At 36.8% G+C, this 25,060-nt stretch overlaps 1 long non-coding RNA gene across 1 annotated transcript in view; it reads left to right on the top strand.

Annotated features, from left to right (window-relative positions):
* The first annotated feature begins 7,172 nt into the window (after window positions 1-7,172).
* Window positions 7,173-25,060, top strand: part of LOC138702945 (uncharacterized) — a 96,507-nt gene continuing 78,619 nt past the window's right edge. The window contains exon 1 of the long non-coding RNA XR_011332924.1: window positions 7,173-7,526. This is a non-coding gene — a long non-coding RNA (uncharacterized lncRNA). The remainder of the gene's footprint in view (window positions 7,527-25,060) is intronic.

The raw sequence follows: 25,060 nt of genomic DNA, 5'->3' as shown, positions 1-25,060 counted from the left end.
GATAGGGACCAATGGCGGGCTTATGTGAGGGCGGCAATGAACCTCCGGATTCCTTAAAAGCCAGTAAGTAAGTAATAACTTCATAGGGGGAACGTATACGAATATCTGATAGAGTTAGCGATGGGATCTAATTTGAAGACGCCTTTGGTGTGAGGAGTACAAATTAGGAATTCAAATTTCAAGTTCCATAAGACTAAACACAATTCTTTTCACGGACGACCAAGTATTAGTTGCAAACTCCGAAGACAATTTACAGATGGGTATATTTAAACTAAATAAAATCATAGAAGAACATGGCATGAAGATTTCACCAGAAAAAAAAATAATAATACCATTTGAAGGTACAAGCCCAATCCGAAGCAAAATTGTTGTTGAAAATGTGATTTTAGAACAGATAAATTCCTTTTCATACTCATGATGTAATATATCATACGAAGGAGAGAATGATGTAAGCAGAAAAATTAACAAATTTTTACAAATATTAGGACTGCTAAACCATACCCTAAAACCAAGTTTAGTACAGAAACATTCCAGAATAAAACTCTATAAAACCCTTGCACTACCAACTCTCCTCTATGTAAGCGAAATTTTGGTTCTGAAACAAAGAGATATCAGCAGATTAAGAGCAGCTGAAATGAAATATCTGCGACGAACTGCAGGATACACACTTCTGGACCACAAGAGGAACGAGGATATACTGCAGGAACTTAACATGCAACCATTAGAAGAAAAAATTACAGAATACAGAAACAAATGGCTTGAACACATCTCGTATGGAAGCTGGCCGGACACTCCAAGAAATGCTAAACTACCACCCTTAAGGACTACGACGACCTGGCTGTCCACAGAAACTTCTATTGGATCATGTATAGCTGGAACCGAAACTGCCAACAATGGCCTAATTTTGTGCCTGGAATATGATGATGATGATCTAATTTGAAGACCTGTGATTTTGTCGCTGTGATTGGTTTATCACTGATTTCGACTGTGACTACAGTTCCAAGAAAACACCATCTCTGCCTGATATGTGACCCAGCGTTGGCGACTGATATACACATTCGTATAATACAGAATGTCCCATTTATCTTGTGCACCTATTATAACTTTTTTGTTTGGATAGGTGTTGGAATTTTTGTTTTTGAGCATTATGTTAGAACGAGAGGCTAACATGAGTGTGGAGATTTGGTGCAAGTAACTACATTATGGTACAAGATACACGTGACGTCATCAATTTTTCAAATAGCACTATTGGGTGTTCATTTCAAAGTGTGTCATGACCACTGTTATGAATCAACGATTTGAAGCGAGTTTCAGCTTTTATGTCAGAGAAGTTGTCTATTAATCAAGGCGTTCAATCTGAACTTGAGAACGTGTACGGTATAACTTGAACGTTGTAGCAACAGATGGCGGTCTGTACTGCCTGTGTGGTATCATAACCTCTTTCGAACTGTGTTTTGCGCGGTCAAGTCGTACCCAGGGTATTTGTTATCATCGGTTGCGTACGGCAATATTCCACAATACAAATCAAATGCTCCGTGTCCATATTGACCGTCGAAGTTAATGTCAACAAATACGTAAGAAATCGTCTTAACCCTCTCTCCATATCCCGAAAGTAAGGAAAAAACCCACCTCAGTACATGTTTCCAAACACTGAGCTACTCGGGAACTCTAACCGACACCGATCCAATTTTTCCCTCTATATCCACAGACCTCAAAGTGGGCTGACAACCGTCAAGCAACCAACTTCGAGTGCACACTAACTCCGTGTGACTTATATTGTGGTTTTCTGTTAACGAACAGTGACGTGTATTATGCAAATCAAGATTTCAGGTATAACGCCCTGTGAAGTTGATTTGAATAATTTCCCACTTTGAGGTCTGTGGATATAGAGGGAAAAAATTGGATCGGTGTCGGTTAGAGTTCCCGAGTAGCTCAGTGGTAGAGCGTTGGTACGTTAAACCAAAGGTCCCGGGTTCGATACCCGGCTCCGGAACAATTTTTCCCTCGAAATTATTCAAATCAACTTCACAGGGCGTTATACCTGAAATCTTGATTTGCATGTTTCCAAACAGTTCACATTCCTGCCACTACCGGCGTTACCGTACATAGGCTATCAGTAAGTACTCTTCAGAATGAACGCCGTACTTGCTATGCAACTTCTCTAACGCATAGGTAATGCACCTCTGCGGAAGTGTAGGGAGATTGAATTCTCTAGGCTCAATGACGGCATACAGCGAGCCATGACACACTTTGAACTGAACACCCAGTACATACTTTAATCACGTTACATCGATTGCACACATCAAGACAAGTTCAAAAATGTATCACAATATCACCTTCTTAATCAATAACATTCGTTATTCTATTCGTTCGTTCTATTAGGTTTCTTGTTTATATCTCTCTTTTTTAATTATTTATTTATTTACTTACTTACTTACTTACTTACTAACAGTCTTACTAATAAACCGTGTATAGTTTTTATACGAGACTTATGCAGAGTTGAGACAGAAAACATTACTAATAAACCGTGAATAAGCTATGGACGTATAAACAGGCTGTAACTATACAATGGGAATTGCTTTGCAGTAGTTATATACACGAAACCCCTTGTTTAAGCGTTGTATATAGCGAAAAAATGGCCGCCCCTTTAACAGCTGTTCGTATCGACTGTCATTTTATGATGATGTTTATCTTGTAACCACAGAAGAACAAACCTAAGATCATAGAATTATTAGAATAATATTGCTGTAGCTTGTAATCTTTGACCAAAATATAGTGTGGTAATCGATTAGAGCCAGTCGTACTATCGATATTTAATATGCCACACTAGAGCGCTCTACCGGATGCAGTAGAGAACCTCAGATATTCTATTACCTTTCGTAACGAAGTAATGACGAAACTATGACGTAGCTGTGTAACAGTTGTACTGTTATACACGACGTATGTAGTGATTATTAGTAAGGAATTTACACACGACTTATAAACGAGCTACTCATTGTATAAGTATAAGACAGTTAAACGTCTGTATATAGAGTTTTTATTAGTAAGACCGTTATTGTATTATATTTTATTTTATTTAAATTTATTTTATTTTATTTTTTTCGTTTTATATTATTTTATTCATTGAATTATTTATTTATTCATTCATTTAATTATTCATTTATTCATTTCTCTATTAATTTATTCATTCATTTATATTCGTTTATGAATTCATTTCTATTCATTTATTCATTTACTGTTCATTTATTTATGCATTCCCTTCATTTATTAATTCACTTTTAATTGATTCATTCATTATTTATTTATTTAAGTTATTTATTTATTCATTCAGCATTCATTCACTCGTATGTTTATTAATTCATTAATTCGTTTATTAAATCATTTATTTGTTCACTTATTTATTCATTTATTAATTTTTTTATTACTTCATTCATTATTCATTCATTCGTTTTTAATTTGTTTATTAATTCATTTATTCGTACATTCATTTTTATTAATTTATTCAGATACTTATACATTTCTTTATTCATTCATTCATTTATTCATTCAATTGTTGTTTATTTATTCATTTATCTATTCATTTCTTTATTAATTAATTAATTTATTCATTAATTTATTTATTCAAATGTTATTATTCATTAATTTATTCATACATTCAATTTTATTCATTTATTCATATACTTGGTCATTTATTTATTCATCCATTTCTTAACTTTTTTATTGATACATTCATTATTCATTCATTTATTCATTCATTCGTTTTTAATTCGTTTATTAATTCATTTGTTCGTACATTTTCATTTTTTATTCATTTATTCAGATACTTATTCATTTCTTTATTAATTCATTCATTTATTCAATCAATTGTTATTTATTTATTCATTTACCTATTCATTTCTTTATTAATTCATTCATTTATTCATTCACTTATTCATTTATTTATTTATTGATTAATTCATTTATTGATTAACTTATTTATGCATTTACTTATTCATTCATTTATTCATTCAATTGTTATTTATTCATTTACCTATTCATTTCTTTATTAATTCATTCATTTATTCATTCAATTGTTATTTATATATTCATTTACCTATTCATTTCTTTATTAATTCATTTCTTTATTCATTCATTTATTCACTCAATTGTTATTTATTCATTTACCTATTCATTTCTTTATTAATTCATTCATTTATTCATTCACTTATTCATTTATTTATTTATTCATTTATTTATTTATTGATTGATTAATTCATTTATTGATTAACTTATTTATGCATTTATTTATTCATTCATTTATTCATTCAATTGTTATTTATTTATTTATTCATTTACCTATTCATTTCTTTATTAATTCATTCATTTATTCATTCACTTATTCATTTATTTATTATTGATTTATTGATTAATTCATTTATTGATTAACTTATTTATGCATTTATTTATTCATTCATTTATTCATTCAATTGTTATTTATTTATTCATTTCCCTATTCATTTCTTTATTAATTCATTCATTTATTTATTCACTTATTCATTTATTTATTCATTTATTCATTAATTCATTTATTGATTAACTTATTTATGCATTTATTTATTCATTCATTTATTTACTTACTTAATTGCACATTTATTTAATTTCTGTGAATAATTATGTAACCCTCAATAGCGTGATTGCTTATATAACGCTGCTTGAGAAGCTGAGTACATTGTCTGACTTGCCTTCTCGGTCTGTCGTAGCTGTCGTCCAGTCCGAGGTCTTCCGGCGCGGTTTGTCTGCGTCGCCTCAAGCGATCTTGCCAGGTCTCTGGCGGCGGCGGGTCGCCGGGCATCTGGAAGCGGACTCTGCGCTTGGTGAGATTGCTTTCGCTGAAGGAGGGCTGCAACACGCGGTAGAGCCCCCCTCTGTTGTCCGCCGCCTCCACCACACCGCTCCTGATGCCGTAGTCCAGCACCGTCTGCACGATGTCCGTCGCTCGCCGCAGGCCTTCCTCGAACCCCAGGCTCAGGTACGACCTTACGTTCTGCAACGTGAAAGGTTTAGCTGTAGCCTAGAAGATTTAATACATAGCTACCAGTGTCTTTGCAGACAGAGATGTTGTTTAATGAGAGATGAAGATGATAATGACGACGATGACGATAATGAGAGATTCAATAGGGATATCTTATGCGAAGTTTTAACGTTAGATGGCAGGAGCGTTCCATGCGGCACAACATGTTGTAGTGCTATACGTGGTACAGTCATTAAGTTCTAAGACTTGACGCCTGGAGGGTAGGCTCCCACAAGAATCTGGATGTATCACAAGATGCCGCATAACACGGCGTACATTTAAACAGAACCACATCCTCCCTCAAAATAGTCTCCGTTGGCCGTTATGCACGTTTGCCAACGTTGGTATAGCTGCTGGAAGCACCGTTGAAAGATGTTGGCAGAAAGGTCCCGTATGGCTTCTCTTGTGGCAGTCATGACCTCTTCGGAAGAATGAAATCTACGCCCACGTAGGGTTGCTTTCATGCGAGGAAAGGGAAAAAATCGCATGGTGCGAGATCAGGTGAGTACGGAGGGTGTGGAAGAACTGTCACCTGTTGTCTTGCAAGTTCCTCTTGGACAAGGACAGAGCGATGTGCAGGGGCGTTGTCATGTAGCAACAGCCAATTCTTTGTACGCCATAGCTCAGGTCGCTTACGGCGAATTGAATCTCGTAAACGGCCAAGGATCTCTTTGTAGCGGGTTTTGTTCACAGTTGCACCTTCTGGGATGAATACCATGTGAACAATTCCATTTGAATCAAAAAACAGTTCAAGCATCACCTTGCCTTTTGACCTGTCTTGTCGCGGTTTTTTCTGTCGTGGTGATAACGGCGTTTTCCAGGTGGCGGATTGTCGTTTCAGTTGCGGATCGTAAAGGAAACACCAAGTTTCGTCTCCAATTATTATCCGGTTGAGAAACGTGGGATCATCGTCACCACTACTGATGAGGTCACCACAAATCGTCATGCGATCATCAGGTTGGTTTTGCGACAGGATTCGTGGCACACTGCTGGGTAACACGAGACATGTTCAGGTCATCAGACAGAATTTTGTAGCAAGTACCATGGCTGACCCCTACTGTTGCTGCGATATCGTCTACCGATTAGGAGCGGTTAGCACGCACCAACGTTGCAACTTCTTGGATCTTGCGTTCAGTTCGAATTGTTTGTGGCCGACCAGTACGCACATCATCTTCCAAACTGCCTCTTACTTGCAAAAAACGTCGGTGCCACCTAAACACAACACTGGACTCACTGCGTCCTCACCGTAAACTTGCTGCATCATTTGAAACGTTTCGGCAGCAGTTTTGCCTAATTTCTGGCAGAACTTGATGTTTGCCCGTTGCTCAAACTGTCACATCTCGGGTTCCGACGTGCACATTCAAATCACCGTCACAACAAAGACCGTAGTTCTGCTTACAGTGCATGCACTCAACTGTCTCTTGTTGGGTCGAGAGACTAACTGACAAGGTATCATACCATGGCGCCACCTATGCGCTATAGTGCACCACAACGCCACTATGCGCTCAGTATTAGAACTTAATGACTGTACCACGTATTATGTCATATGCTACAGTTGATTACGTTTTCCCGCTTGTTGGTTTTCTGTGCGTGTCAAATTGTATTTATAATTATTTTGTATAACCTAGTGTAATTTAATATAATTCAGCATTTTCTAAAGTCATAATTTAATTTAATTTACAATAAATAATAGCGTAAACTTGTATAGGCCTAATACTGAGCGATTCCCCTTAAGAGATGGATGGGGAAATCTGCAGTATGCAGAATATAGATACGAGTAAATTGAATATTCATGAACATGAACCAGAACTTTGAGAACGAGGTGCAGGAATAAAAAAAAATAAAATATAAATATTACCTCTTTAATCATTAATATTGTAAAAACAGGATTTGCAGCCACCAATGTGTTTTTTTTTATAGGGAAGGGATTGTCGAGATTTAATTCCTCATATATTTTTCTCTAATTGCAGAAAGATCAAATGCAATGTTTGATAAGATGATATAATATGATCGCAGTAGTATCACGATTATTCCTGTGTTTTGTAGGTTAAGAACATGCAGTTTTCAATACTATGTAGGATGATTTTGAAAATTTGAAGTAAAAGCATGGTTTTAATTAGTTTACAGCACATTAAAACATTATTCACGAAATGGATTTCACTATGGATCGCCTTGGATAATAAACATTCCAGTTAATCGAGAGTTTACTGCAGGCGTAAACTTCGGAGACTTCTAGAAGTACTGAATATAATCTAAGCTAACATAGGTTGCTATTGACGTTGAATATGTTTTTATTAATTTTTCTTTCCTCTCCTTCAAAATGAAACTGTAGCCAGCAATTCCTTACTTGAAGTAGTTATTTTTGTTTAATTAGCTAGCACTTTCGAGGCGTAATTTAATTGGTTAAATTTTTTAAGGTTTAAAGCATATATTCAGAATATTTCGGGACCTGAATGAAGACAAAAGGCTTTCCCTGGTTTTTAAACATAGGAACACAACAAAAATTTGGCATTTTGAGTTGTTTTTTAAGAATATTTATTGTACTAATACACTACGTAAATCCTCAATGTTTATATACCGGAAAACAAATGCACACGCAAAGCGCATCCCTCAAAGTACACGCGCGCTATCTGTTGGTGCTAGTTCAGGATATCCCTATTACACTAACATAGACCGTACTGGTTTTCGTTACCTCAACTCTACGTTGCTTCCAGTCTACAATCGACCGCCATGCTGCACATGTACAGTCGATGTAAAAGCCAGTAAGCCTACACGTTGGCAACGCAAGCTTCTTGTTCTCTTTTTTGATGTATCGCAACAACATTCAAGTTCCTAACAAATTAAATATAGATATTTCAATATGTACTTAACCTACCTACCCTCTATTCAGGATCACCAAGTAGTATACAGGGTGATTTACGAGGATTTACCGTCCTTTACGGAGCTTATTTCTGAAGACATTTTCAGCAAAAAATGTCATATAAACATAGTTCCTGTTCTCAATATTTTCAAAGTTACACTAATTTAAATTTTTTTGTAAAATACGTTTTTTCTTTAGTTTGAAGGGAAAAGAATAATACAAATAGAGAATGAATCGTTCAGAAGTATAATTTCTTTAATTGGCAAGTATTATGACGCTAGAAAAATCTTTTTCTATTTTTAACTAGAAAATTAGGGGAGAGTCGGATAGTATCGGACTTCGGGTAATATCGGACAGTGAGTTTCTTTCATCTTACCACACGATGATAGTACCTGATTGACATGGTTACGTTTCTGTGATGTCGCATAGAGAAACGTAACCATGTCATTCAGGTACTACCACATGGTGGTAGATGGAAGACACGCACTGTCCGATATTACGCGACGTCCGATACTACCCGACTCTCCCCTACATTATTCTTACGCACTTTTTTTTCGTTGTTGGTAACTCTATAGCATCTATTAGATGATTTATGGTTGTGCTAACAGATAGAGTTACTTGTCAACAATGTGACGCTGAAACGTGTGTTCAGGTTACTGCCCAGCGACAGTCCTGATGTATTTTTTATATTTTTGATGATTGGATAATATTAACCCGGCACACTCACATTCATACAAATTTCAAGACTCTAGACACCCAGGTAATTTTTCTTCTTCAAGAAAAATTCACCGGGAGCCGAGCCCGGGACCCCCGGATCTGCAAGCCAGCATGCTGACCAACAGACCACGGAGGCAGCCTTACGCACTTATGACAACAATTATTACAAATCACACCACTTCCACCGACTTAATTATTTGCAGTTCAATTTTGCTTCCTAATTTGCAGTCTTGGAGAGTTTACAAGACATTTTAAAAAATGTCGCCGTCCGCTTGAGTACACTTGGCCGCACGCTTGTGAACGGCACTCGTCGCTCTACGTAACTGCATACGGCTATCTTTGATTTCCATAGAACTCGCGACAATCATTTCCTCCACAAGCCCACTCTACGCAGCAGTAAAAGTGCCAATAAAACAAAAAGAAATGCAAGGCTTGTAAGAAATGAAGCGGTAGACCCTACATCTCAAGTGAACATACGGTATTTTATGAAAAACTTTCAGCTGGCCTACAGACAACAATGCAAACGTACGATGACTGGAAAACAGTATATCCCAAGTGAAAATAATGATTTCTCTTCATCATTCATGATATTTTTCTATTATTTTTTTCATTTATAATTATTATACATTCCGTTCGTTGATTGTGTATGATTTCCAGTAAAGCAGCGTTTCTCAAACTTTTCTGAAGTGGGGACCACTTTTTTAAGTCAGAACAGTTCCGCGGACCACCTTACACTTGTTCCCTTCGAAAGCAAATCTATTATTTATGTAGCACATTTTAATACCACTATTCTTACATTTTAATGGTCCGGGGTTCGATCCCAGGTGGTGACAGGATTTTTTCTCGTTGCCAAACTTTCAGAACGGCCCCAAGGTTCACTCTGCCTTCTATAAAATTGAGTACCGGGTCTTTCCCGGGGGTAAAAGGCGGTCAGAGCGTGGTGCCGACCACACCACCTCATTCTAGTGCCGAGGTCATGGAAAGCATGGGGCTCTACCTCCATGCCCCCCCCCGGTGCCTTCATGGCATGTTACGGGGATACCTTTACCTTTTTTTTTTATTCTTACATTTTAATGTAGAAATAATTAATTAAAATTAATTTAATTCAATTAGGGGAGAGTCGGGTAGTACCGGACATCGGGTAATATCGGACAGTGAGTTTCTTTCATCTACCACACGATGATAGTATCTGATTGACATGGTTACGTTTCTGTGATGTCGCATAGAGAAATGTAACCATGTCATTCAGGTAGTACCATATGGTGGTAGATGAAAGAAACGCACTGTCCGATACTACCCTACTCTCCCCTAATTTTATATTAGTATTAACTAAGTTAATGCTAATAGAAGAAAATTTCTTATTTCGTCATCTGTAAAAACAGAAATAAAAAAAATTAAAGCAGAAACATGCCCGATTTTCAACAAGTAAAGATGCAATTTTGCATGTTCTATTATTGGTGTGTCCCGCGCCGTAGCGTCGCGGTCTAAGGCATCCTGCCGAGGACTCTCGTTACGGAAAGCGCGCTGGTTCGAGTCCTCATGGGGGAAGAAATTTTCTCATGAAATTTCGGCCAGTGTATGAGACCGGTGCCCACCCAGCATCGTGATGCACTTGGGGAGCTACGATAGGTAGCGAAATCCGGTTGCGAATGCCAGCTATAACGGCTGGGGGGATCATCGTGCTAACCACACGATACCTCCATTCTGGTTGGATGATCGTCCACCTCTGCTTCGACATGTGGGCGTGAGGACAGCAGCCGGCTGGTCGGTCTAGGCCCTTCATGGGCTGTAGAGCCACGGATTATTATTATTATTGGTGTACGACGTACAGTACGTGACTATTTCAATGTGCAGACTGGGTGTCGCCAAACTATTAAGAAAGTCATAAATACATAACAAGGTTAGGTACTTTGGTGCTGTTATGAATTCGGGTAGTCCCTAGCTGGGTTACAGGCATGACGCCAGATGTGCAGGGAAAAGAAAGCGAGAAACACCACGTTCATAGTGCTTTAAATCCCTGTTTTGTTGCTGAGAGTAGAGTGGCAAGTCAATAGACGGGTAGAGTAAATAAATTTCATAAAATATCAGTACTGGGAGAAAAAGTGAAAGGCGATTGCCATTTGTCATTTACAAACTCTGAGATTTTCAGCTATAATGTGATACGCAATTCGTTTCAATTTTATTTTTTTCTTCTGTCTTTTTTGAAGGACCACAAGGGCAGATCTCGAGGACCACAGGTGGTCCGCGGACCATAGTTTGAGAAACGCTGCAGTAAAGTAATTCAAGAATATCACGAAAATGTGTAGGCCTATATCTTATTTAATTTTACTTGTTATAAAATAGATTTTTTAAAAAGGCCGGCATTTTTAATATATCGAATCTCAACAAAATCTAAAGTATCCGCATATTGCGTATAATTACTTTAAAAACGACAACTGTAACTTAGACTATCAGCCCACATGTCTGGAATTATATATTTCCAAATATATGTCCTCTAACAGTTCTTTTTTCAAATCCCACAGATTTACTCTTCCTGACTTACGCCCTTAAAAAAAACCGATTCGATTATGGTGTAAGCCAGTGATGTCAAAGCAAGCGCATTTTTCTGACCTTGACGTCGTTCGCGGGCATTAAGCGCTAGGTATGCTAGGAGGAATAAGCAGCCTGTTGGATTAAGAAAACAGTGGTGTACAAACTTCAAACGGAACGTGAAATTTTATGTCGTTATTTTTATATGGCTTCTTTCTGTTTGTTATTTTCTATAATGTCTGTAAAACAAAAGTACTAACACCTACTTCTTACCCTAATATTGCAGTTGTGTTTTAAACGTTAATAACATAATAAAGAGTAAAGAAAAACCATTCACACAAATTCCATAATAACTACAACTATATTGTACTAAGTGAATTAAACACATCATTCATAAAGAACGTGTTATCCCAAAGAAAGACACTGGGCCATATGAATAAAACTGAAAGATTTCCTTTGAATATGATATGATAAGTTGAAATTGATATTGATGGTATCTTTAGCCTTATAAAAGTATTTAAAACGATATTATAGTACAAAGCAAAGCTGCCTAGGTACATGTTTTAACTGTAACTAATATTACATAATAAAACTCTTATCGCATTATGCTTTTAGGTGATATTGGTGCGCAACTTTCTGTTATTAGAATATTAAATTATCTCGAAATCTGCTGAAGCTATAGAGCTGACGTTTTACCAACACATAGGCACATGTCTTTTGTTTGTGACGTGACAGTATTTGCTTTGTTAATTCATTTCCTTACAAACATTTTCCATGCGAATATTTTCAAACGTTTTAATACACTATCTTCAGTAATACGTATTTACGATATACGGTATTAGATTTACGAAAACATTGTTTTAGTACCTGTAAGGCTACTAAACAAACATATCTGAAAATTTCACTTTTCTGTAAAAAAAAGAGTTGAGAAAATATTCCTTTTGAATAAAAAAGCAAACTTGTGAAAATGAGCATTAAAATTAAAACTTACATTCTTATAATGCACTTATACTTCTCAGACAAATCTAAAAATTAACATGGATACAGTTTTAATAAGTTCTCTTCCCTTTATCCACTGAATCAGTGCTGGCCATCCCTGTATATAGCTCGACAAAGCGGCATATACTATCTCTTTCGTCTGTCTCTTTCTTTTCCGCTGTAAAGCGCTCAGGCTCTCCTGGGCTCTAAAGCGCGCACTTACGCCTATGGGCATCAGTTGACATCACTGGTGTAAGCAAACGAAGTGTATTCTTTTCCTTGTGGCTTTCTCTACTTACCTCCAAGAAGTTGCTGTGTGGCAGCTGTTGTCTCGAATTCCTGGAAGTGCTGGGGATGCAAGCATTGCTCCGAGGACTAGACATTCTGGGCGTCTGCGGACTGTCATTTTCACTCAGATTGCTGTTAGACCTCTTCATCGTTAATGATGACGAAGAGCAGTTGCTGGGGAGGAAGATTTCCGATATCTTCTGTGAGAGGCCAGAAGAGCACTTGTGGTAAAGAGTGCCAACTCTTCCTATGTAGCGATACACAAGTTCCGTCACCCAATCACTCACAGATTTTGTTTTTCTTCTTTTCTTCTCTTCTGACCTCTCACTTCTGTATTTTGCAATATGTGTAGTTCGGTTCTTTTTAATGGTAGGTTTCGTACACTGTTGTTTTTTGATGATATTCTTCCTAGTATTGTTCTTTCTACTAACTTTCTTTGGCTTCTGTTTTGATATGACTTGTTTATGATTTTGTTTACGGCCTCGGGTTGATTCGGATGTGTATCGCCTACATGGTGCCATGATCTAGATGGTGAGGGATCGGCGGTTGCTAGGAAGCGGCCAACAATCCAGAAGGCTTTGTCCACGATTTCCAAACTTTACCTCATAACTAAAGCACGGATATCAGTCACCAAAATACTGTACTGACAACACGAGCGATATATAGAACTAGCCGTACCCGTGCGCTCCGCTGCACCCGTTAGAAATAAATATAAAGTAATTACATAATTAAAATAGGACATTTGATCCAGGGAACATTCGTGTTTGATAGAAGGATAAATCGTTTAATATATTACTTAATTTAAATTGCATCCAAATAATTAAAATGCAATCATTTTGGTCCAGAGACACTCATATGGTGCAATGACAATTCCTTTAACATGTTTCTTAATTTTTATTACATGCAACCATAGTTCAATGAAGATTGACATCATTTAGATTTAATGTCAATTGTGCCGGATCTGCTGCTGAATCCGCTTATCATGCTAAACGACGCAAATATGAACATTTAACATCAAATTACATCTTCGTCGCTTTTGCAGTTGAGGCCTTTGGTCCGTGGTGTAGAGACGCTAAAGATCTACTCACCCAAATTGGTACACGCCTACTGTCCCGTACCGGCGATCCTAGATGTATCAATTTCCTTCGTCAACGCATTGGAATAGCGGTTCAGCGAGGGAATGCTGCCTCCATCCTGGGATCATTTCCTAACTCTATTTCGTTAGAAGAGATCTTTCTCATTTAATGTGTAGCGTACCTGCTTGAGCACGGGTAGAAAGTTCGCAAGAACAAAACTTCCACGAAGAAAGGAGAGAGGATGTCCGATCTTTAATGAAGCCATGGTCGAGAATATCCACAAGGCGAGGTGCTCCCCATCGGCAACATGAAGATCAACTCTATGTCTGAGTTACAACGGCTGGCCGGCATCAAGAGCATGGGCGATGCGGAATGCCCCACGCTGCTGGACATCGAGATCTGCAGCGAGCAGGACGACCCCAGGCAGCGCCCCAACTTCGGCGTCAAGTGCAAGATCTTCGAACTGGACGCTTGCCAAGGCATCGGAAAGGTGTGTCTGGTGTACCTTCACAAGAGCGAGTGCGAATCCGATCTAAAACGAGAGGACCCCAAGATCTGGCTGCTGGACAGAAGTTTCGAGTGGCACTACCTGACTGCAGACTTCACGCAGTACTTCCGCATGATGCTGGTACACCAGGGTCTCCCCCAGTGGCAGTTCAAATTCACGCCCATGGACCATTATTATGAAATTAGTTTACAATGTTATACTTATCGCATGAGCTAATATATGAAGAAACAGTAAAATAAAATGAAAAAGGAAAAAGAGGACTAATAATAAAATATGTAGGCCTCTTGTAAAAAAAAAAAAAAATTATGCCAATAAAAAAAAATGTAATGTGTATATTTTATTTTACTTGTTATAGGTTCCATTGAATTATGGTAACAACTTAATTTTAATCCTTGTTTTCTGCGTATTCAGTAAATGGCGCTTGGCCCACTATGGTTCTGAACCCTTCAAATAACTTAAATTATATTATATAATGTTACATATTATATTATATTATATTATATTATATTATATTATATTATATTATATTATATTATATTATATTATATCATATCATATATCATATCATATCATATCATATCATATCATATTATATTATATTATATTATATTATATTATATTATATTATATTATATTATATTATATTATATCATATCAGAAGTTACTGTAATAACATTATAGCATTATGTCCATCCAGAGAAACTACACTTTCCAATGGTGAAATAATAATTAATTATACAAATCTGTTAATTTAGCTTCCGATATTACTTCATACAAACACAGAAACATTCTCTGTAGGCTATGATTCATAGCTTTCGATTGTTGCTGTCCAAGGCCCCTTATAGACGAAGTCATTTGTTTTTTAATTCATTACACGGCCTTAGATGGCAGTTATTTTAATTTTAAAACTCATTTATCTCATTAAATATCAGTCCTATCAAAATTGTTCAAGGAATAAAACTTATCGCCTATTATTTTTAAAGAAACTTTTGTTATGCAACATTTTTCACGAAAATCAATAATAAGCGAGATATTTCGATTTATTTAATTCTGGCCCCCTTATAACCCCCCTTTTAAATAATGTATTTTGAATGTCATATAGCCTAAAATCTAAGTTACAACGAACTTAATTTATATTCCAATTTTCATCGAAATCCGTTCAGCCATTATCGCGTGAAAAGGTAACAAACATACAGACAGACAGACAGACAGACATACAAACAAAAATTTCAAAAAAGCGATTTTCGGTTTCAGGGTGGTTAATTATATATGATAGGACCAATTATTTTTGGAAAATCGAAAATTACCACAAAAATTTCGGCTACAGATTTATTATTAGTATAGATATAGCTGTGACGTAACGAGCTCTCAAAGGGCACTCCCAACTAGAATACTAAAGCAAAAATCGTCGCTCTCTTGATTCGGGATGCATATTGGTATTTATTGTAATAGAAATCCATAAACCATTGACTAGTTTTGTTATATTATAAAGAATAGAGGTTTCTAACTTGTGGTCCGCGGAACCCTGAGGCAGTGGCGGCTCGCATTAATGGGCACATGGGCACGTGTCCTCCCCCAATCGTTTTATATTCCCACAAAAAAAAAATAAAGCAATTTTTTTTCTTAAAATTATCGGCTCAAAACGTAATGATTTAAGAGCTTCCATTCAGGCATAAACATAGTGTGAAATGTGAATGCTTTTAGCTACGGCGAGCGAGTGGAATCATGGAATTATCTGGCTCGGGCTCCATAGTTCTAGTGCCCATACTTTGCACATGCGCACAGATAACTCAGAGTTTCAAGTGCAAGAAGAGCGGTGTGAGGTGATGGATGCGGGGGCGAGAAGATGAGAGAGGAAGCGTCGGCCAGGGCTCAGTCATTGGCGTGGTCATCCTGTGCACATGCGCAAATGGTTTTAAAACAACGTGTAGAACGTGATTAGAGCGAGAAGAAATCTTACCGTTACGTAAAGAAGTATGATGATAACACTGCGATGACTCGAAGAACCAATAAAGTTGCCAGCTTAGCTATTCTGTAGCTAGATCTAGCTTTATAAGATTACTTACTATAATAATTGCTATATTTCATATCAGAGACAATGCTCTACTATGTTTTCCGATTAATTTAGCTACTGAAATTAAACTGTTTAACATTGTTAATATAGAAGTTCAGCTATATTCAAAATTATGGTAGGCTACTTTTTTGTTAAGAATGTTGGCAACATTGACAACCGTACGAAATACATGTTCTCGGTTCCCGCGTTTGTATTCGTAGCGGCAATAATAAAATTCTGAGGCCCAATTGTATAAAACTCCCTGACTAAAGATCAACTTTGATCGAAGATCGAAAAGTGAACCGAGTTCAGACACTTCTTCTATGGTATAAAACTTTTCTGTGATCAAATTACCTTGGTTCAAATGCAATCTAAGTTCACGTGAAAAGGATTTGGCAACATCTCTTAAACAGGTGAAATACGTGATGCGCGGACCATGTTATACAGTTTTGTTCAGTGTTGCCAATCTAGCGACTTTAACTCTTTTTCAACAACAATTTCTTTTAATTTTTATATTGCTTAAATAGGGATTTAGTGACCTTTTTAGCACCCCATAGTGACAAAATTTAATCTTTCTTTGTTGATGATGAGAAATCTAGCGACTTTACAACTACTTTTTGGCGACTTTCCGTACACTCTGTTGGAGACACTGGTTTTTTGTGCAATGTAAATAATGGCGGACAATAAGAAGAAGGTTGACTGTTCTCCGAGTTGTTATAATACAAAACAAAACAGTTGTTCAGACAGGATTTTACACAAGATTAAGTACTGGTAACCAATGGTGTTATTATTTAAATCGTGTAATAACTACATCATTTATAATAAGATGGAGAAACTACCGCCAGATTGCTGCTACTGTATCATGCGCACGCGCAAACCTACGACGTAGAGGAGAAAATATCAGTCACAGAGTATTGAATACGGAGCAGATTTCGATAGCGATATTTTGTCACAGATATTTCGCGTCATCAGTCACAGGTTTATCTGTGACAAAAAAATACCTGTGACAAAATATCGGTTTGTGAAATATCGGCCATCTCTAGTTACATTAGTGTTCTTTGTGTGCTTGTGTACTCGTTCATTTCTTTTTCTTTTTTTTTTTTTAGTATGTTATTTTACGACGCTTTATCAACATCTCAAGTTATTTAGCGTCTGAATGAGATGAAAGTGATAATGCCGGTGAAATGAGTCCGGGGTCCAGCACCGAAAGTTACCCAGCATTTGCTCTTATTGAGTTGAAGGAAAACCCAGGAAAAAACCTCAATAATGTAACTTGCCCCGACCGGGAATCGAACCCGGGCCACCTGGTTTCGCGGCCAGACGCGCTGACCGTTACTCCACAGGTGTGGACGCGTTCATTTCAATATGAATAAAGTTAGTGAATTAATTGGAAGGAAATTAGATTTCGATAGCAGAGTTCGCGGCAAGAAAGACTGCTTTCAATTGAAAGTAAACTGGTGCGTTTGATTCCTAACTTCAACTAGTTTGTATCGAAGTATTTGTTCGAGTTAAGGATCGAAGAATGGACTTCATCTATAAATAGAAAGGTTAGTGTAGGCCCTATTTTGCATTCTTTATACAGGGACATCATTTTATTTTTACTTCAATTTTTATTGTACCTGAGTTTTTGAAGATACTTCACTCCCACCCCTTCTACTAATAAAGTTCAACCGTCCTCCACACAGATCCAAGACCGCATATACAGTCAAAGTAGCCTTACAGTCACAGTACGTTCCAAATATATGTTCGCGTTTTCCAATGACGAAAGAGCTTTCAATATTGCATCATTTTCGCAAGGTACTGTCGTCCATTTACCTACGTCGCATTCCGGTTTTCCCCACCGGCTTCTATTCGCCTGTCTGTAAAGGCTAGTGACTGGCTGTCTTAGCTCTTTTCTTAGAACATTATTTTCTGTTAGGAATTGGACATCTACGTAATATTATACCCATACAACTGTTTAAAATAACTTAAATAAAAGGGCCTCGTTAAGTAATTAACTGTCACGTGATTTCCCTCCTTTCTATGATCCTACGACATAACCACTTGGACGGACAGTAGATAGCATGCCTGAGTAATTTTGTCTTTTCGGATCGAGCAGAAAAGAATATTGAATTTACAGTACGTAAGGTACTCTTTTACAGAGTAGGTACAGAATTATTTCAACATTAGTTACTAGTACGAAGGACGAAACTGGTAATTGGAATTACACACATTAGAACTGAAGCCTGTATCGAAATGAACGACCACCATTTTGAGAAATGTGTTTAAATATCCGTATGATTATTTTTCAATTTAACTTCATTCTCTATAGTGTACGCTAATGTGCTATAGACAGTATAATATGCACTGCATAATAAATACGTCCGTATGGACAGCTCAGTTCGTGAGTAAAAACACTCATTGTTAATACTGTACTGTATTCCGATTAAACAAAAACCTAATTAAAATTATCAAACTCAAAAGCATGATATTTCCTAGTTTACGTAAATGGATGAACTACTTTTGTTCCCTGCTATACCTAGTAAAGTGATTTGTGTGTATATTATGCCATCGAACTCCAGTCGTGGAAGGGGTAGCAACCATTGATCCAAAAGTATAGCCAGGTTAATGTAAAAAATGTTGGTAAAAATAAATTGATGTCCCTGTATTTACATTTTGCTAATGAAATTTTCAGCAATTATTCAGTAAGGCAAGCCTATGTTCGTGTAGTGAGGAACCTATTTGTTCAGTTAATCCAATATTAGTGTTTTAAGTTGTGCCCCACCAAATAATTTGGTCACGATCCGCCACTGCCCTGAGCATCCGCGAGTAATTTGAAAGAGGTTCACGGTAGGAATGGGCAAAAATAACCGGTTATTTTGATACGGTTAAGCGGTTAATTACCGATTAGTTTTGCTTGCCAGTTTAACCTGAAAACAGGTTATTTTCCTCAATAACCGAACCACCGTTTATTTTTTAAAATTCACACCGAATCAAATGTACAGAGTGGACCGCTCGAATGTACCTAATTTCAATTGTATGTGACTATGGTCTGTCCAAAACAACTTCCGACCTGACAAATGGCGCCTATATCATGTTACCATGGCAACCATTCAAATCAACCAATCACGAGAGACGCGTAACCATGGTAACGGGACGGTGTTGCCGTGTCTATATTTACAAGCTGCACGTGAATACCACGGCCTAGTGGTGAATACAGTGCCCGGAATGACTTTGAGTTGGCTGGTTAGCGCGTGCTTTTTGTGAATTAAAAATATTATTTAGTTGTATTATTGTTTTAGAGTATCGATAATTAATGTGTTTAAATTATATTACACGTATTACCTTCGTTGTCATTGATGGAATGTGTGGCTAGTGTTTGTTTTCTAGTTTTTGCGAGAGTTTCTAAACAGATGACCTGTGCAATGTGGAAAGGAAGGAATGGCAGGTAGAGAACAAAGAATATTGTACAAGGTGTCCGTTAAAGAGTCAAGAGCGAGAGATGGTTTGTAACGTAAGAGAGTATTTTGAGAGGGAAAAATATAATGGCGGACCTCTTTTACCTTTGGCACAAGTCGTAATGAGAACTGCTACTTGTATTAAAATTAATAAGAGCACTGTTATCGATATTGGAAAAGAAAAAGGCCGTGCAGATTTTTAATCGTAAATATTTTTATAGTTTACAATTTTTTCAACGCCTTTCTAACAATATTACATTGAAGAATAACGACACTCATAAAAGTAGAGGCTTCGTATTAAATTTAACCTGTTTTTACAGTTTACAGTCCTTTTGACTCTTTTCTAACGGTATTACATTGAAGAATACCGGTACTACTACTACTACTAGGCCTAATATTAATAATAATAATAATAATAATAATAATAATAATAATAATAATAGTAATAGACTAATAAAAGTAATATACACAAATTTTGATGCCTAGTGTTCAACAAATTGGTTAGGAATGTATGTGTTCATGTCAGCCGTTCATTACTGCACTCTATCGGCAGCGCTCTCGCTTACACGAAAGATGGGCAACATGACAACACTGCTCCCCCTTCTCTGTAAACTGTCAAGTCGGAAGTAGTTTTGGTCAAGGTATAGTAAACGGTTGAAGATAAAAACCTATTGTAACGTTTATATGAAAGGAAAACTCAACAAGTTTCGATATGCACATCAACATATCTATACGTGAGCTCCAGCTGTCACTGTGACGATATCGAGGCGATGAACGACTTCTTGCCAAGGACGTTGGAGTATGTCTTCTGAAATGCTCTCAATAGCCTCTATGATACGCTCCCGAAGATCACGAAGGTCTCCGACTAGAGTAGCATACACTTTATCTTTGACGTAGCCCCAAAGAAAGAAATCGTATTGGCGAATTCCACTCGTTTGGGTTTGTCATCCGGCTCCAGACGTTGCATTAACTGCACTTTGTATGTGTACAGTTTGAGACGTTTGTGGTCAATTCGTTGCAATGTTGATTTTGGTACTTGAAGTTCCCGCGAAGCTCTTCTTAATGACTTCCGCGGGCTTCGCTCATACGCGGCTTGAACATTTGCAACCATTTCGCCGGATGTTCTACGACCACCGATGCTGTAGCTAAAAATGTATCGTGCCACTTCTTAATGCTTTTAGCAGTTGGAGCATCATGGTTAAACACTCGCCGATACTCCCTTTGAACTCTAACAATAGATTTAAACTCCGCATACCACAACACAGTTTGCGGTTTCATCTGCGGTGTCGCCATTTTGACAATCGATACAATCTACGAAAAGAAACCGTGTCTGAGCACCATCTACCGATAGAATTCGAAACTTGTTGAGTTTTCCTTTCATATAAACGTTGCCGTAAGGTTCTATCTTCAACCGTTCACCAGTCGCATACAATTGAAACTAGGTACATTCGAGCGGTCCACCCTGTATTTTTAATTTATCTCAAATTCAATGCGAGTTGAACATCGTTTCTTCTTATTACTTTGTACTCATATGTAATCAACACAGTATACAAATTGTCTCATGCGTCATTCCTACATACCAAATTTGTCCCCGATTAAAATACACGGCACCGAAATTCCGTTCAGTGAATCAGTAAAGAATCTAGGTATTTATATGGATAAAAGTTTAAATTGGAACATTCAAGTTGCAGAAACCTGCAAAAAGGTATTCTCATTAATCCACTCGTTTAGACGATTGAAGAATTTTCTACCCTTTTCCATGAAAAAAATGTTAGTGCAAACACTCGTGATTCCCCACTTCGATTACTGTGATATTCTGCTTACTGACCTAAGCGTTACTTCGGCGCAGAGACTACAACGTGTTCATAATATGTGCGTCCGTTTCGTCTGCAATATTCGCCCGGGCTTATCACGTAACACCATCCCTCGAAATGTTGTCCTGGCTCCGTCTAGAAGATCGTAGGAAAATCCACTGTCTTTCCCTTCTCTTTCACATATTGCATTTCTCCACTCCTGTCTATCTTGCGTCTCGTTTTCAAAATTTATCCACCCATCATAACCTAGACACACGATCACAACACTCCTCAATATTATCCATTTCCTCCCACCGAACATCCTCATATTCATCTTCTTTCACTGTGGCTGTTCCTCGACTTTGGAATTCCCTACCGAGTAATGTCAGGGACTGTCAGACATCAAATCAATTTAAGAATAGGCTAACGAGATATTTTTCTAACAATTATTGTCAACAATAATAGCTGTTTCAGGTTTCTCAATGTTTAATGGTTATATATATCACAGATAAATATCTAAATTATCTCATTATTATTATTATTATTATTACTATTATTATTATTATTATTATTATTATTACCCTACTAATATTATTATTATTATTATTATTATTATTATTATTATTATTATTATTATTATCATCATTATTATTATTATTATAACTATTTCTTACCAGTGTTTATTATTGTCACACTAACATTAGTTATCCAATTTTCATTATTTACTTTCATGTTGTTTTATGATCTAGATATTAATGTAATAACTATGTAAGCAAATGTATTTAATTAGAATTAGAGTCTGGCTGGGCGGAAAAGAAGGCCTACTGGCCTTAGCTCTGCCAGATTAAATAAATAAATTATTATTAATTATTACAGGGGTATGGGTTACTGCTTTACGTACTTCAATTGTCAATAGATAGTAAAATAATATTCGACTTCAGATCATTGTCAATCATATACGCCTACCTTAGTCGCTGACTTTCTTTGATTGGCATATAATATAGGCTATATCTGCGGGTATTGGAGCAATTAAAATGGCGATAAACTCTAGTTGTTCTTCTAATGGCATAGATTATTGATATTTCATATCATTGTCCCATTAGATCTCTAGTTTTCTAATAGCGACCACTTTTTTAGATGGACTTCAGGGATGGATATTGTTGTAGATGTTCTCTCTTCATACGCCGAGGATCCTTAAATAGCGAGCCAACTAAATCGTCCATCACATAATTTTATTTCACAGCGTTTGACTTATGCCTAGCCTAAAGAAATTTCACTTCAAAAAAGAAAAAGAACTAACTACAAATGATAATACTAGCTGTAACATAGTAACGGGATTAAACTATTTACGAAACATTTAAAAACATATTGCGAAAGTATGTCACCTTTGTAACATTTTTTTCTCTCTCTCTCATTATTTCTCTCTCTCCTCCTCTCCCTTCCCCTTTCCCTCCCCTTTCCACTACTTCCCCCTCTCTCTACCTCTTATCCGGCAGATCAACCTATTCGCAGGTGATCCGTATTTAAGTTTACTGCATTTAATTTCATGGTAATCTTTATTATTTTGATCGAAACGGTGCTAGTTTCTCTTTTGCAGAATGTCGTTGATTCTTGTAACCTAATTAAGTATAATCAGCTGATATGAGAAATCTCTACCCAACTACGTCCATCTTCGTAAGTCTATTTTCCGAAGAGTCCAAATTACTGTGTCATTCAATAGTAGGCCTACTGAAGGTACCGAAGTTTTGTAAACTTGTACATCCTTTGTGGTGATTTTCTTAACTCGATTAGACTTCAAAATGTGCACTCAATTATAGTGATACTTCCACGTCAATGTTTCTCAGGCAATAAACGAGCTCATTGACACTAGTATGACCAATGAGAATCGAATTACTTACTTACTTGCTGGCTTTTAAAGAACCCGGAGGTTCATGCCGCCCTCACATAAGCCCGCCATTGGTCCCTATCCTGAGCAAGATTAATCCAGTCTCTACCATCATATCCCACCTCCCTCAAATCCATTTTAATATTATCCTCCCACCTACGTCTCTGCCTCCCCAAAGGTATTTTTCCCTCCGGCCTCCCAACTAACACTCTATATGCATTTCTGGATTCGCCCATACGTGCTACATGTCCTGCCCATCTCAAACGTCTGGATTTTATGTTCCTAATTATGTCAGGCGAAGTATACAATGCGTGCAGTTCTGCGTTGTATAACTTTCTCCATTCTCCTGTAACTTCATCCCACTTAGCCCCAAATATTTTCCTAAGAACCTTATTCTCAAACACCCTTAATCTCTGTTCCTCTCTCAAAGTGAGAGTCCAAGTTTCACAACCATACAGAACAATCAGTCATATAACTGTTTTATAAATTCTAACTTTCAGATTTTTTGACAGAAGACTAGATGATAAAAGCTTCTCAACGGAATAATAACACGCATTTTCCATATTTATTCTGCGTTTAATTTCCTCCCCAGTGTCATTTATATTTGTTACTGTTGCTCCAAGATATTTGAATTTTTCCACCTCTTCGAAGGATAAATCTCCAATTTTTATAGTTCCATTTCGTAGAATATTCTGGTCGCGAGACATAATCATATACTTTGTCTTTTCGGGATTTACTTCCAAACCGATCGCTTTACTTGCTTCAAGTAAAATTTCCGTGTTTTCCCTAATCGTTTGTGTATTTTCTCCTAACATATTCACGTCATCCGCATAGACAAGAAGCTGATGTAACCCGTTCAATTCCAAACCCTCTGTGTTATCCTGAACTTTCCTAATGGCATATTCTAGAGCGAAGTTAAAAAGTAAAGGTAATAGTGCATCTCCCTGCTTTAGCCCGCAGTGAATTGGAAAAGCATCAGATAGAAACTGGCCTATGCGGACTCTGCTGTAAGTTTCACTAAGACACATTTTAATTAATCGAACTAGTTTCTTGGGAATACCAAATTCTCTCTTAACCGAGTCATACGCCTTTTTGAAATCTATGAATAACTGATGTACTGTACCCTTATACTCCCATTTTTTCTCCAATATCTGTCGAATACAAAAAATCTGATCAATAGTCGATCTATTATGCCTAAAACCACACTGATGATCCCCAATAATTTCATCTACATATGAAGTTAATCTTCTCAAAAGGATATTCGACAAAATTTTGTATGACGTCAACAAAAGTGATATTCCTCGAAAGTTACTAGAGTTAGTCTTGTCCCCCTTCTTAAAAATAGGGAAAATCGAATTACACTGACTATTACACTTTTACTACGTCTTATTATTTCCTTTTACCAATAAAACGGTACAAAAGGACGTCTTTCAAGCAATTCATGGCTGCTTATTGCACAATTTTATCGCGTCACTAGCATTTGTTTAATTTTATCGCGTCCCTAGCATTTGTTTATTTTTATCACAACCCTAGCATTTGTTTCTTTGTTTGCCAACATTTCAAACTGCATTAGTCTGGACGTCAAAAAAGAAAAAAAAAAAAACAGAAAATTACAAACCACTCCAGTCGATACACAGCAATTTCAAATATGACTCCCATTGGCATTCAAGAACAATAATTAATAAAGATCGCTGGTCATAGCTATGCATCTTCCCTGTAACCCTATTTACAAATAAATTAAGAACACCATTTGAAACTCCTGAATAAGTTGAGGAATACACCATGTACATCAACGAGTTCCATTTCTTTTACGCACACGTCCAATATAACATCAACTGAAACACCAACCACTAAAACATTCAAATTTGAAAATTGTACTTTCAATA

The sequence above is a fragment of the Periplaneta americana genome, chromosome 7 (assembly GCF_040183065.1).
Source record: "Periplaneta americana isolate PAMFEO1 chromosome 7, P.americana_PAMFEO1_priV1, whole genome shotgun sequence".
NCBI classification, from domain to species: Eukaryota; Metazoa; Arthropoda; class Insecta; order Blattodea; family Blattidae; genus Periplaneta; species Periplaneta americana.
Note: the sequence above shows the minus strand (reverse complement) of the source record. Positions and strands in the feature narration are given on the sequence as shown.